Raw genomic sequence first — 12,599 nt, 5'->3', positions numbered from 1 at the left:
CCCTTGATTCTATCCAGGCTCTCAGAGCCTTGTAGAAATCTGTTTTGAGCTTGTATCCTCTATGTGAAACCTTGAGTTTCTTGCAAAAATGCTTGAGTTGTTCTCTTGTGTAGTCGCCCAGTTTTGCTTCGTCACATTCCAATCCTGCTATCTCAGAGGTTTCAGAGACGGACTTCTCAATGCTGTTTGGGCCAGGCATGACTCCAAACACAAGGGATCTTCTTTCTTGGCAAGCAAAATTAAATTTTTAAAAGTTCTGTGGCTCAAGCTACTGGACTATCCTCACTGTGCAATGGCTAGTAATCACTGCGCAGACACGAAGAACGCAAATCCATGAATCCTCACCGCTGCCACCAATGTTAGAATCTGGGGTCTCTGGTTGGCACAGGTATGCACTTGCGACAAGCAGGGACCCTTTCCTCCAAGTCAGGGCGTAGGATTACCTCTTTAAAAATAACCCCTGCTCACCCTCTAGGTAACGTGGCGCGAGCAGTCAGGCTAGATTCCAGAGGGCATTGGGTAAGCATTCAAAGTGTCCCACACAATAACCACCAACCCACCACACAGAGACACAAGACTGTATTTATGTAAAAATAAAGTTCTTTATAGAAAATATTTCTCTAAGCAGGCTTTCAAAAATACAAGTCTTCACTTAAATAAGGTTCCAGTTACTTTTAGGCAGTCCACAGTTCTTAAAATGGCACTTGTCAACTTCAAATAGGCTTCTTTGGTGTCTGTGCGCTTCGTAGCGCCTCCGGTACGCTTCGTACGAGGTTTTGAACGTGTCTTGCCATTTCTCACGCTTCCCGCGTGAGCAACGTCCTATATTTTCAATGGAGTACGGGCCGTACCTTCACGGGGGCCTCGCACAGCTGATACGAAGTGTGCCAAAGTTCACGCTTCATGCGTGAACAGCGTAGCGGTACTGCAGCGCCAGTACGGCCCGAACAAAGCAACGGACGGGTCGTACTAGCGCGCACAGCTCACAGTACCTTTGTTCTTTGGGGGAAATCATCGTCACAGCCTCCGGGGTCCACAGAGGGCTGTCCAACGTCGCGTTGTCGTCCCTCCTGGTCAGTGGGCGGCGATGCTTCGTGGGGCACTTCAGAACACTCCCAGGCACGCAACGAGGTCGGCAGAAGGAGGTGCCAGCCAGGGGTGATTTTTAGCGCGTTCCAGCGCTGTCGGCTTCGCTCAGGGGATGAACGGTGCGTCGCAGGTCCTTACAGGGGCTTCCACGGCCAGGGGGGTCGCAGAGGCTCGGCGCTTGGAGCCTGATCAGTTTCTTCTTTGCTGTGCGAGCTACGGCTCGGGGGGCAGTTGCTTGCTGTGCTCGGGCCAGGCAGGCCTTTACTGTGCTCACAATAGTCCCGGTGGCAGAAGTCGCGGGCTCAGATGAGGGGCACACAGGTTCGCTGAGGTCAGCGGTTTGCAGAATCACTTCCAGCAGCTTCTCTTCTTCTTGGGGAAAGGTAGCGCCCACTGTTCCTGGGGCGCAGTTCAGGGGGCAAGTTCACAAGCAAGCCCTTGGAGATTGTTTGTAAAGCACAAGTTGACCAAAAGTCTTTCTCAGTCTTTTTCTTCCTCTCCTTCCAGCAGCAAGGCACCCACCGCAGGCCAGTCGCTCAGGCTTAGAGACAGTACTTCTCCATACAGCTTTTCCAGGTCCTTCTCTTCAGGCAGAGTTTCTTCTCAGCGCAAACAGGATCTGATTTCTTAGGAGCAGGGCTTCTTCTTTATCTAGCAAGTTTCTTTTGTTCTCTGTCGCCAGGGGGCCTGGGCCTGGCTCAATCCAGTTTTGGAGCACTTTGTTGTGGTGACTCTGCTCTTTCCTTTCAGCAGCAGGGCAGAGACATCAGCCGCTCCACAGGGGGCGGAGCTGGCATTGTGGTGGCAGAGCACAGGTCTATTCAGAGTCAAAGGTGTACTCCTCCCACCCATCCTGGTGTAATCTCTCTACCCACCACCTGGCAGCCAGCCTGTCTCCTGGAATTCCCCAGCCCTGCTCCTTACTGTTACTAGGCAGAACACACACACACAGCAGAGGCGGACTGAAATGGCCAGGTCAGTAAATACTAACTTTCTAAAAGTAGTATTTACAAACACAGGATATTAAAACAAACTTTACTAAAAGAAGTATTTTATTATTCTGAGTTCAGGCATACTAAACTTGACTTTCTACCACGCTCTCTGAGTCCACTGGGATTACAGCGTGTAGTAATTCCAGCAGCCCATTCTGGCCTATGGAGAGCAGGTAGCCTTCAATAATGAAAAACGAAAATGGCTGTAATTCACTATTAGGACATGCCACACGCATCAGGGCATGTCCTACCTTATACCTACAATGCACCCTGCCCTTGGGCCTACCAGAGGGGTGACTAATATGTAGTTAAGTGAAGGTTTGAAGACTGGCAAGTAGGTGCACTTGCGCAATCAGCGCGACAGTACCAGACCGTGGGCAGGTTCTGCAGTGGCAGAATCTAGACACAGTCTACTAGGCCGCTTCTGTGGGTGGCACAACCAGTGCTGCAATCCCACCAGCAGCATTTGTATTTACAAGCCCTGGCACTCCTGGTGCACGTTACTAGGGGCTGATAGTAAACCAAATAAGCCAAACATGGACACCAATCAATGTATACACTTTTCAAAAGGGAGCACTTGCACTGTGGCACTGATTAGCAGTGGCACAGTGCCCTGAGCAGCTAACACCAACAAAACACAATGAGGCACATCAGCAAAAAGTGGAAGGGAAACTCACGCCAAGGTGCCAGGTCTAACAAGGTGCTTATTGCTTCTATTGACTATTTTACAGTTTATTCTTTGAAAATGTATATCTCAAGTTCAACTTATTGGTTCCTTGTCATTTTGTCTTTTTTATTTATTAATGTAAGTTCTATTGTTCTAACCTGGTCTGGAATATTTTGGGGTGTTTTAATTTTACTTGTTGCACAAATACTTTACACATTGCCTCTTAAGTTAAGCCTGACTGCCTTGTGCTAAGCTACCATTATATTTGTATTCCTCCTAAAGAACATGCTCTACCTCATGTTGCTAGATATCTGAAAATAGTGTTGGAATACACAGTTTATACTATAAGCCACTAATGAAACTGATAAAAGACAAATTTGCAACTTGGTGCAATTTCCTGGTAAATAGTTTGAAGTATTAATACCATGAAGTTGCTGAACCATTCATATTCTTGTTGTAAACCCTTCAGTGTGATATAAATGTTCACATGGTTGGTGGTGATAGATCTTGGTGGTAATACTAATAACCTTATTAACACATTTTCTTCTACTAGGGAATACAGGGATTTCAGACTAATGTTTATGGCTTTCTCAACTGTTGCATTAGCACAAGTGCTATTAGTGGTGGAGATAATGCCCTTTACTTAGCACAAGGACTAATGCTTAGGGCTGGTTTCACAAAGGTATCCTACTCTTTGTTGAAATTTACACTTTCGAGTAAGTTAACTATATTTTGACTATTTTCAAAATCTGAGTGGAAATGTACTCCAAAAGTGTAAGTTACATGTCTCCACATACCTGAAGTGTGTGGAGGCTATACTCATTTGAGTAATTTACCCTTTTGAGTAAGATTACTAGATTACTGCTACACAATTTCTGGGTATAAATTATACTTTTGATGCAAATTTACACTCTGATTTTGTGACAAGCCAAAAAGTAGTAAAGTTACTCACAGTGTTAATTATTCAAGCTTACATATCCCTCAGGCCCCTTAATATGGCAGAGACATGTAAGATACATTTGTGGAGTAAATTTACACTTGGATTTTGTGAACAGCAAAAAAGCACTAAACATACTCAAAAGTGTACATTACTCCAAATTGCGCCTTTGTCAATCTGGTCAATTGTCTTCAGTGAAAATACAACTTGCCAGTGATAATAATAGTGCCTAAGCAAAGATCAAATATTCACACTGAGGCTGATCAGAAGGTCATGCATACAGCGCAGAGCATGCAACATTAGCACCAAAATTATCACTTATTACAGAGTCTGTCAATTTCCCAAAAATATAAACACCTGTGCAATATATCTTTTATTGCCAAGCAAAAAACATATTGCCTCTGAAATATTTTCAAATGTACCTTGGAACACAGGAGACAGGGTGAGACATATATTGGGCATGTCAAGAGTGAGTATAATGCAGTTATGTGCCCTTCACTATGGAGAAGGGCTCTCCAATATTCTAGGTCATTCTTTATTTTGTTGTGTATCTATAATTTAGTATATAGATATTTTGTAGATTGAAGATACTGCTATCTCAATATGTGTTCTTTGGTTTGTTTAGCTAGAAATGCAATTGCTGGGTGCAGTCAATCAATCAAAAAATACTTTATTCGATTAATACAAATTAATCATAAAAGTATAAGTATACATCACAGTTAAGAATATTAAAAGAAGCAATTCATTAGTATCAATCAATAAATGATTTCCTGGTTTTCAGGCACATACATAAAAAAGAGGTGACACTGTAACAGGTTAGGGGATCAGGCAATATACGTAAAAAGTACCGGGCCAGACAACATTATCTAAAATTATTCTTACGTAAAAGCGGGATTAAAAATCTTTTCCGTTGATTACAATAAAATTTACAGAAAAAGACAAAGTGCAAATCAGACTGTCATGAAGTGTCATCACATGGGCAACACTGGAGATAATTAGAGGAAAAGATACCAGCAGGGTGGCCCAGCATGCAAGGGATATAATTAAGCTGAAACCTTAGCAAAATAAATCTGTGCCGTGGGATTGTTACAAATTCCAGATAGGGGGTTGTCCCCTCAACCTGCAATGGACCTTCAATATATTCTCTAACGGTAAGTCTGTTATGCTGTCCATTCAATCTCCCTTATTTAGCAGCGGTTATGAAACGGGTCTTTAGTGCCTGTTCCGAGACAGAGGCACATTTTTCTGGGGATACAAATAAGCTTCCTAGATAAAGAATGTATAAAGTATCTTTCACATACTTTAACCAGAGGATGTTCTCTTTGTGTTCAAGGGATAGGCAGTCCTGTATTATTTGTTGGGTAAGTGACACTGTGTCTCTACACTATACTGAGTGCCATAGGAGAATGGGTGCAACGTTTATCCAATCAATTACATAGGGGATGCTTAATTCTTCATGTAAATTAAAACTGGAACAACCAGTGGGGAAGCTCATCATCGATTTCCAAAACAAATACTCTGTTGTTTGAATCCTCTTTGCATTAACATGGCCCCACACCCCTGCACCATACGTAGCTACTACCCTCGATTTAGCCCCATAGACCTTTCTTAAAATGTCTGGGTTTCTTGTTCCAGCTTTTTTGAAAATGAGCGTATAGCATTAGTGCTCTTTTCCAACATAATCCCACGGTTCTCTACCATACTCCTCCTGGATGCCTTATAGTCGAAAGCGACTCCTAAATATGAAAAAGACTGTCTGTGTTACTTTGCGATTTGAGATAAAAAAGGATGGTGGTTTACTCAGCTTTTGCCCTGCAATTAAAAAAAATGACTTGGATTCATTTAAATGAAGATTCAAGCCTTTCATGGAATCCACATAAGTGTGGAACATTTTCTGAAGCAATCTTCCGGTTTGCGCGATTAAAACTGCATCGTCTGCATATAATAATATTGGGATGTGCAACTTCCTTATCTGGTCACATCTATAACCGATTCTAGTAATTTAGACTCCTCCCCATTAGTATACAGCGAGCACATAAAAGGTGCGAGAAGACACCCTTGGCAATCTCCTCTTGTTACTGGAAACCAGCTAGTGCATTCTCCCTGTGGCCCATACCCAACACATGCTTCAGCTCTTGAATACAGCTTTCTAATAAAGGTAATCACTGCATTGTCTACCCCCATTTTCCTCATAATTCTCCAAAGCTGTGGGTGAGATACACAATCAAAAGCCGCATTAAGGTCCATGAAGGCCAGGTATAAATTGCCTTGCTTAGCGTGGGTATACTGTGCTATAAGTAGGCTCAAATTCAGGCATTGATCTTGAGTGCCTCTCCCTTTTCTGAAACCGTATTGTGCCGGGATCAAGATATTAGTTGTCATTGCCCATCTCTACAATCTGTTTAATAGCACTCTGCCCATTAATTTTGCTGTGCTATCTAGAAGTGAAATTGGTCTATAATTCCCAGGATCTTGCTTGTTTGCTTTTAAAAAATTGGAACTAAAATGTCTTTAAGCTAGGAGGCGGGAGGTCCCTCTCTTGCTATAGCATTAAAAGTATTAGTAAGCATAGGACTCCATAGGTCAGGGCAGTCTGTAAAGAATTCTATTGGATTATCATCAAAGCCAGCTGCCTTGTTACTAGTACTTTGTTCCAGTGCTATACATACCTCCCCTTTATCAAAAGTGAGAGTAATACTAGAGAATGGGACACGCTCTGCGTCCGTAGACCCTGGACTCGCTGGAGGGAGGTTAAAAATTTTAGTAAAATGCGCCACCTAAGAGTCCTCATCCACATGCATGTTCAAGTTAGGCTCGGCACTCAATTTTTAAAATGGGGTATTGATCATTAACCAAAAATCCCTTACTTTATTTGTGATTGAAGCAACCAGTAATTTATCCCAAGCTTCTTCTTTCAGTATCTTTAACCTATTCTTCCTCACCATCGAATTACTTATACGGACCTGTTTCACAAGTAGGGGATCTTTTGGTACAATCTTGAGTGCACTGTGTAGGTCAGAAAGTGCTGTAGTGTACTCATGATCGAACCATTTCGGTCCCTTAGGTTTGCAAGTCCCACCACTCTTAAAGAGGTTCCTTTTCACCTCTCGCAAAATGGTTTCAAAGTCTTCAATTGTAGACCCTGGGTCCTGAGGTTTCGTTCATTGTGTTTGAGATTACCTGGGGAATGAGTACAATCTTATCAATGCACCCCCACTTAAGTGTTATCCCCTTCTTTCTTCCTATGGTGGGTTTTAAATGTGAAAAGGTAGTGCCGTAAATACCTGGCCAGTTCATATATCAGGTTATGGCTGCACGGTCACTAAAACCCAAAAAATCTACTTTCCTATTGTTAAGGTTTTCACCCTATCTAGCTGATGCTATTATAAAATCTATAGAGGAACAATGTGAGGAGGAACAGAAAGTTTCTAGCAGGAGACCTGTAGATTCTGATAGTGGGTTCCTGACCTCCAGATTATTTATAAAAATTAATTTATTTAGGGTGTTCCCATAGGGGTTATAAGTAAAGTGAATGTTTAGTCCCCCAACCTCATCTACAAGGCAGCAGATTGGGGTTATTGCAGCAAGACAAGGGTGTACGTTTAATCTCCTATCCAAAGCACCATTGGGTCTTTCTTGCTTGAGCCTATTATCCTAATCATGTTTTCCTCCACTGGTGCAACAACTTTAAACATTTCGCTCCCAAATGAATTAAATATCAAAATGAATCAATAAAATAGAATTGCCATCAGGACCGGTGAGTGTAACATATTCAAACATTGACACTCATTATAGGAAGATAAAACTTCTAATCTCAAAGTATTCTTTAGAAAAGTCACAATGCCACCCTTGGCCCTTCCAACAGTTGAAGCAATTGCAGGGGTGTGTTATGACCTATACCCATCTATGCTGACAGGGACCCCTACCCAGGTCTTTTGGAGAATATTAACTCGAAGGTACACAGTCAGTCACAAGACTCCATGTCCGTCAACGCCATGAAGGGATTTGAAGTCGGTAGTAAAGGGGTAGTATCTCCTCCATTATATAAATGTGACTGGAGTTTTGTGCCCTATTTCCACTTGTGCCTGAAGGCACAATGGCGGTTTATAAAAGAAACCAAGGGGTAGAACAACTATTTGGGTACGCTCAGAAGGATTGTTAGGTAACAATTGTAATCGTTTTTTTGCCATGACTGGGGATTTTAGAGTTAAGACCACACAGTCCCCTGGAATAGATTTAGGTTGATTTCCAAGCCAGGATACTCTACGCGCCATTAGGATGTTACAACAGTCCCCAACCCGAACATTCCCAGTTTTGTTGATCCAGTGGCGAGCTCTGTGAATTAATTGAATAGTGGTTTCTGTTTGATCTTTTTTTAGAGTTGGGGTGTTTGCTACATAAGGACAGACATCTGGAGGGAGATCAAGCCTTGGCCCTTCATCCTGCCTTTGTGAGAGTTTGGGGCCTCCACCCTTAAACCTGGGGTCTCCTGTGCCATTAGAATTGGAGCTGAGTATGTATAAGGCACTGTCAATGGGCCTTGATTTTGGGTCTCAGAAGGGGCCGATGGAAGATGAAAGACACTGCCCCACACCGATGTCCGGGCTATCGCTATGGGCGCACCATGAGTTTGAGGTTGTTGTATTTCTTCATGCGTGTTTTCACTATGTGCACCTTCTGAATACTTTTGCTACTGCCTTTGGCCATTTCCATAGTCACAACCTCTCCCTGAGGTATACATCTTAGAGTTGATAAATCCCTTATTGCTTTTTCAATTGATTCTAGACGCTGGGTAATTGGAGCTAAGAGTTCCTTACATTTTTCAATAAGGGCATCCATTTTTGTGGCCATATATGGGGCGACTGGCTCTTCATATGTTTTTTTCATGTTACCATCTGTTACCCTTTCTAAAGTGTTTAGGCTTTTTCTTGGTCTCTTTGAGGTGTTTGGCACTGGGTTTTTCAAAGGGCCCCTTTTTCGCTTTAGCACAGGTGCTGCATCCAATGTAATTAGCACCTCTGGTGGAGGGATGCAAGAACTTGGTGCCGAGGGTGGTACCTGCGCCATGGATGGAGGTAAAGAAGGGCTAACCACAACCGCGCCTGCCCCCAACCCATTTAATACCTGGATCTTGGCAATCAAGCTTGTGGGAATATCCTTATTTAATACACTGTCAGTACCCAGTGATAGTCTCCTCCCTGCGCGGTCAGTTTCTATAGCATTTCCGGAAGAGGCTTTTGCCCAAAAACTGTCCAGACAGGTAAAATTGACCTCCTCTGTCGATGTTTGTGCTGCTTTCCTTCTCCCCCAACTGGAGGTGTTCTTTTTTACCATTTTGAAACCTTTACCAACCGTGCAACGTCAGAGGGGTCCCAGCCCAGCCTCCTCTGGGCTCCGACAGTCGTGGATGGTCCCGCCCTTGGCCCGGGCTTAGCCTGGGCGTGGCCTGGGCATGCCCGCACGCATCCCGGATTGGATTTTAAAGCACCTCCAGGCACTTGGAAATAATGCAGGCAGCTCCGGCCGCGAATGCTGCTGGTCGCTGAAGTGCCCCAAACTTCACGGGCTGCAGAGGGCTGGAAGCGGACTGGAAGCAGGACCCACACTGCGGGAGCCTGCGCTGGATTTTAAAGCACCTCCAGGCGCTTGTGAATGACACAGGTGGCTCCGGCCACGAATGCTGCTGGTCACTGAAGTGCCCCAAACTTCATGGGCTGCACAGGGCTGGAAGCAGACTGGAAGCAGGACCCATGCTGCGGGAGCCTGCGCTGGAATTTAAAGCTCCTCCAGGCGCTTGTGAATGACGCAGGCGGCTCCGGCTGCGAATGATACTGGTCACTAAAGGGCCCAAACTTCATGGGCTGCAGAGGGCTGGAAGCGGACTGGAAGCGGGAACTCGGCAGAGAAATAGGTGTTTAAACCTGGGCGTAGTTTGCATAGTAGTGCTACGCGTAGCTACGTGAAGTGCACTTCTCACTACGCACGCTATGCGTAGCTATGTGAACTGCGTAGTGCGGTAGGGAAATGCTGTATGCACTGATTGCACAGTGCCGGATGCTTGTCCGCACTGTACAATCATTGCAAACGGCATCTTGCACAGTGCAAACGGTTGTTTTCTGCCGCTCAAGTAGATTTATACTCGAGCGGCAGATTTCTCAACACAGACTGGTAGTTTCTCACCGCGAACAGTCACGAGCATACACTACCACTCGCAATGAGAAACCTGACCTCCCCACATTGAGAATCTCGCCAGGAGGTTTATTTTCCAGGCTCCCAATCGGCAACTTAATGTTGCTGATCATGAACGAGGAAAAGTCTTGCCCAGATGTTGATTTTGCTCGCTTGCGGTCACCAACTTGACGTTGAGGACCCCGAGCAAGCAATAAATACACGCTACGTGTTTTTGCACTGTGCTACGTGCAATACGCGTAGTGCGTAGTAGCGCAATCTACACACACTCCGCCAGCGTAGCATAGTACTACGCCCAGGTTTATAGATGTTCCCACGATGTGCGTGTTGGCTGACAAGACCGCAGGAGCTCAATGCTTCCCTCCACAACGATATCCGCTTCCACCCCTCACAACTCCATCCGCACTTGTTCACAGGGGCGTGCTCAGACCACCTGAGCTAGGAGGAGGCGGTGCCAGGTGCAGTCAATTTACACCTGCGTACCAATGTGTCAGAAGCCCTTTCTTCTTGCGCAGGAACAGAGATGCCTTTTCCCAACACCACCTCCAAGAACCACCAACGCAGCACTATGAAAAGATGCGTTAATGCCTTCTCCGGAGGGGGTAGGGGGATTGGATAAAATAACAAAAGAGAAGAGAAGAGACTGCCACTGGTTGACTGCTTCCTGTTGGGTCTTCTTTCTGTTTAACTGGCTTCTGGTTGGATCATTCAGGAGGCTAAATAAACATTAGACTTAATTAGTTCTATTTAATCTCCTTCCTCTAAATAACCTTAGTCTTATATTAATAGCCCCTTCTACATACCAGCTTGTAAACCCAGTGTTGCTTCTCTTCTATTGGACAGCTATCTTTTCTGCTCCGTATCTTTCTTCTAATTGTTCCTAATGTTAACACAAAGTTAGTGGTCTCTTCTCATACCTCACAACAATCTATTAGACTCCCTGAAACTAAGTCATACCTATCTTCTACTCAGGAAAATATCAATGTATAATATTCTTTTTCTTTTTCACAGGAACAGTTCGTAGAAAGATGAACTTGGGATGTACCACAACACTATTCCTTATTTACATCATAAGATTTACACGGTGTGACTTTAGACTCAAAACTTAGCTCTGGTGCTTCTCATGGAACTTCGAACTCTTCACTGACTCTTCAGTCAAATGTCTCTCAGCAATTGGAACAGGCGCGCCTCACTGACGCGTGACTCTCTGACGAAGGTTCTCCTCCTACAACAGCTGACGGGTTTTCTGTTGCGAAACTCCAGACTCTTTTTTGAACTGCGCATGAGCTCCAGCCGAACACTACCTCAGGAGCGGAAGGCTTGAGGTGAAACTACACACGCTGACACGAATTCCGAAACTGCCACGGTTCAAGGTAAGGGTATTTAGGAATCTCTTCCTGTCAGGAAACTACGGGAAATGCCCTCACTAAAACTAACTCGGACTCAAGGATGCTGCTAGGGTGACGGGTTCAGGTGAAGTGCGCCAACGTTCTAAGTTGCGCGCTTCTCATAGAGTTCTGGAACAACGAGAAAGACTAGAACGCTAACTCCTCCGGAGCGTCGGCCATCTTAAGGTTCCATACTTCCCAGGCCTTGCTCCAAGTCAGAGTTCTTAGGATCTTTGTGTTTCTCATTGGTTGATGGGCACTGATAGTGCAGATCGAAGGCTTCTTGTCGGTAATGGTTCTGACAGTACCCCCTCTCAAAGGAGGTCCCTCCAATCTAGGCTTCCGAGGAAATTTTAGATGAAAGGATCGTATCAAACGGGGGGCATGGACATCAGAGCATTTCTCCCAAGATCGTTCCTCTGGACCATAGCCTTTCCAGTCCACTAAATAGTAAACTGTTCCTTTAGATCTCTTAGAGTCTAGAATTCTTTTAATCTCAAACTCAACTCCTGATTCTAAGTGCACAGGTTTAGGAGGGAGGTCCATTCTTACATCTGAGGATATTTCTTTTAGTAAGGAAACATGAAACACAGGATGAATCCTCATTTCAGGTGGTAAGGTCAAGCGGTAAGTCACTGGATTGATTACTTTCTCTATGGGGTAAGGACCTACAAATTTTGGTTGGAATTTTCTATCTCCTTTGAGTCTGAGATTTTTAGCGTTTAACCAAACCCTGTCTCCTACTTGCAGTTTAGGACCTTCCCTTCTTTTCCTGTCAGCATATTTCTTGTATGTCTGCTTGGCTTGTATTAAATTATTAGTGGCAGTGTGATGGACTTGGGCTAAATTTTGTACTATTTCCTGCACGGCTGGGACTGAGATTTCTTTACCAATTACAGAAGCATTCGGATGCCTACCATAATTTAGATAGAAAGGGGAAAAACCCGTAGAAACATTTTTAGCATTATTGTGTGCGAACTCTGCAGCCCACAAATACTCTGGCCAATCCCCTTCTTGATCTAACAAAAACATCCTTAAATACTGTTCTAGTTCCTGGTTGACTCTCTCAGTTTGCCCATCTGTCTCCGGGTGATAGCTAGTGGAATATTTGGTTTCTACCCCCAAGCTGTCCATGAAGGCCTTCCAGAAGCGAGATAGGAACTGTGAACCCCGATCTGAGATAATCACTCGAGGAACACCATGGGCTCGCACTATGTGTATGCCAAATTGGTGAGCCAGTTCTCTAGCTGTTGGAAGCCCCTTTAGTGCAACAAAATGCGCCATCTTGGTGAATGCATCTACAAATACTAATATGGTGTTAAAACCCTGACTGGAAG

Source organism: Triturus cristatus, chromosome 5_1, assembly GCF_964204655.1.
Source record: "Triturus cristatus chromosome 5_1, aTriCri1.1, whole genome shotgun sequence".
Classification (NCBI taxonomy): domain Eukaryota; kingdom Metazoa; phylum Chordata; class Amphibia; order Caudata; family Salamandridae; genus Triturus; species Triturus cristatus.
The sequence above is the reverse complement of the archived record's forward strand: the minus strand, read 5'-3'. Positions refer to the sequence as shown.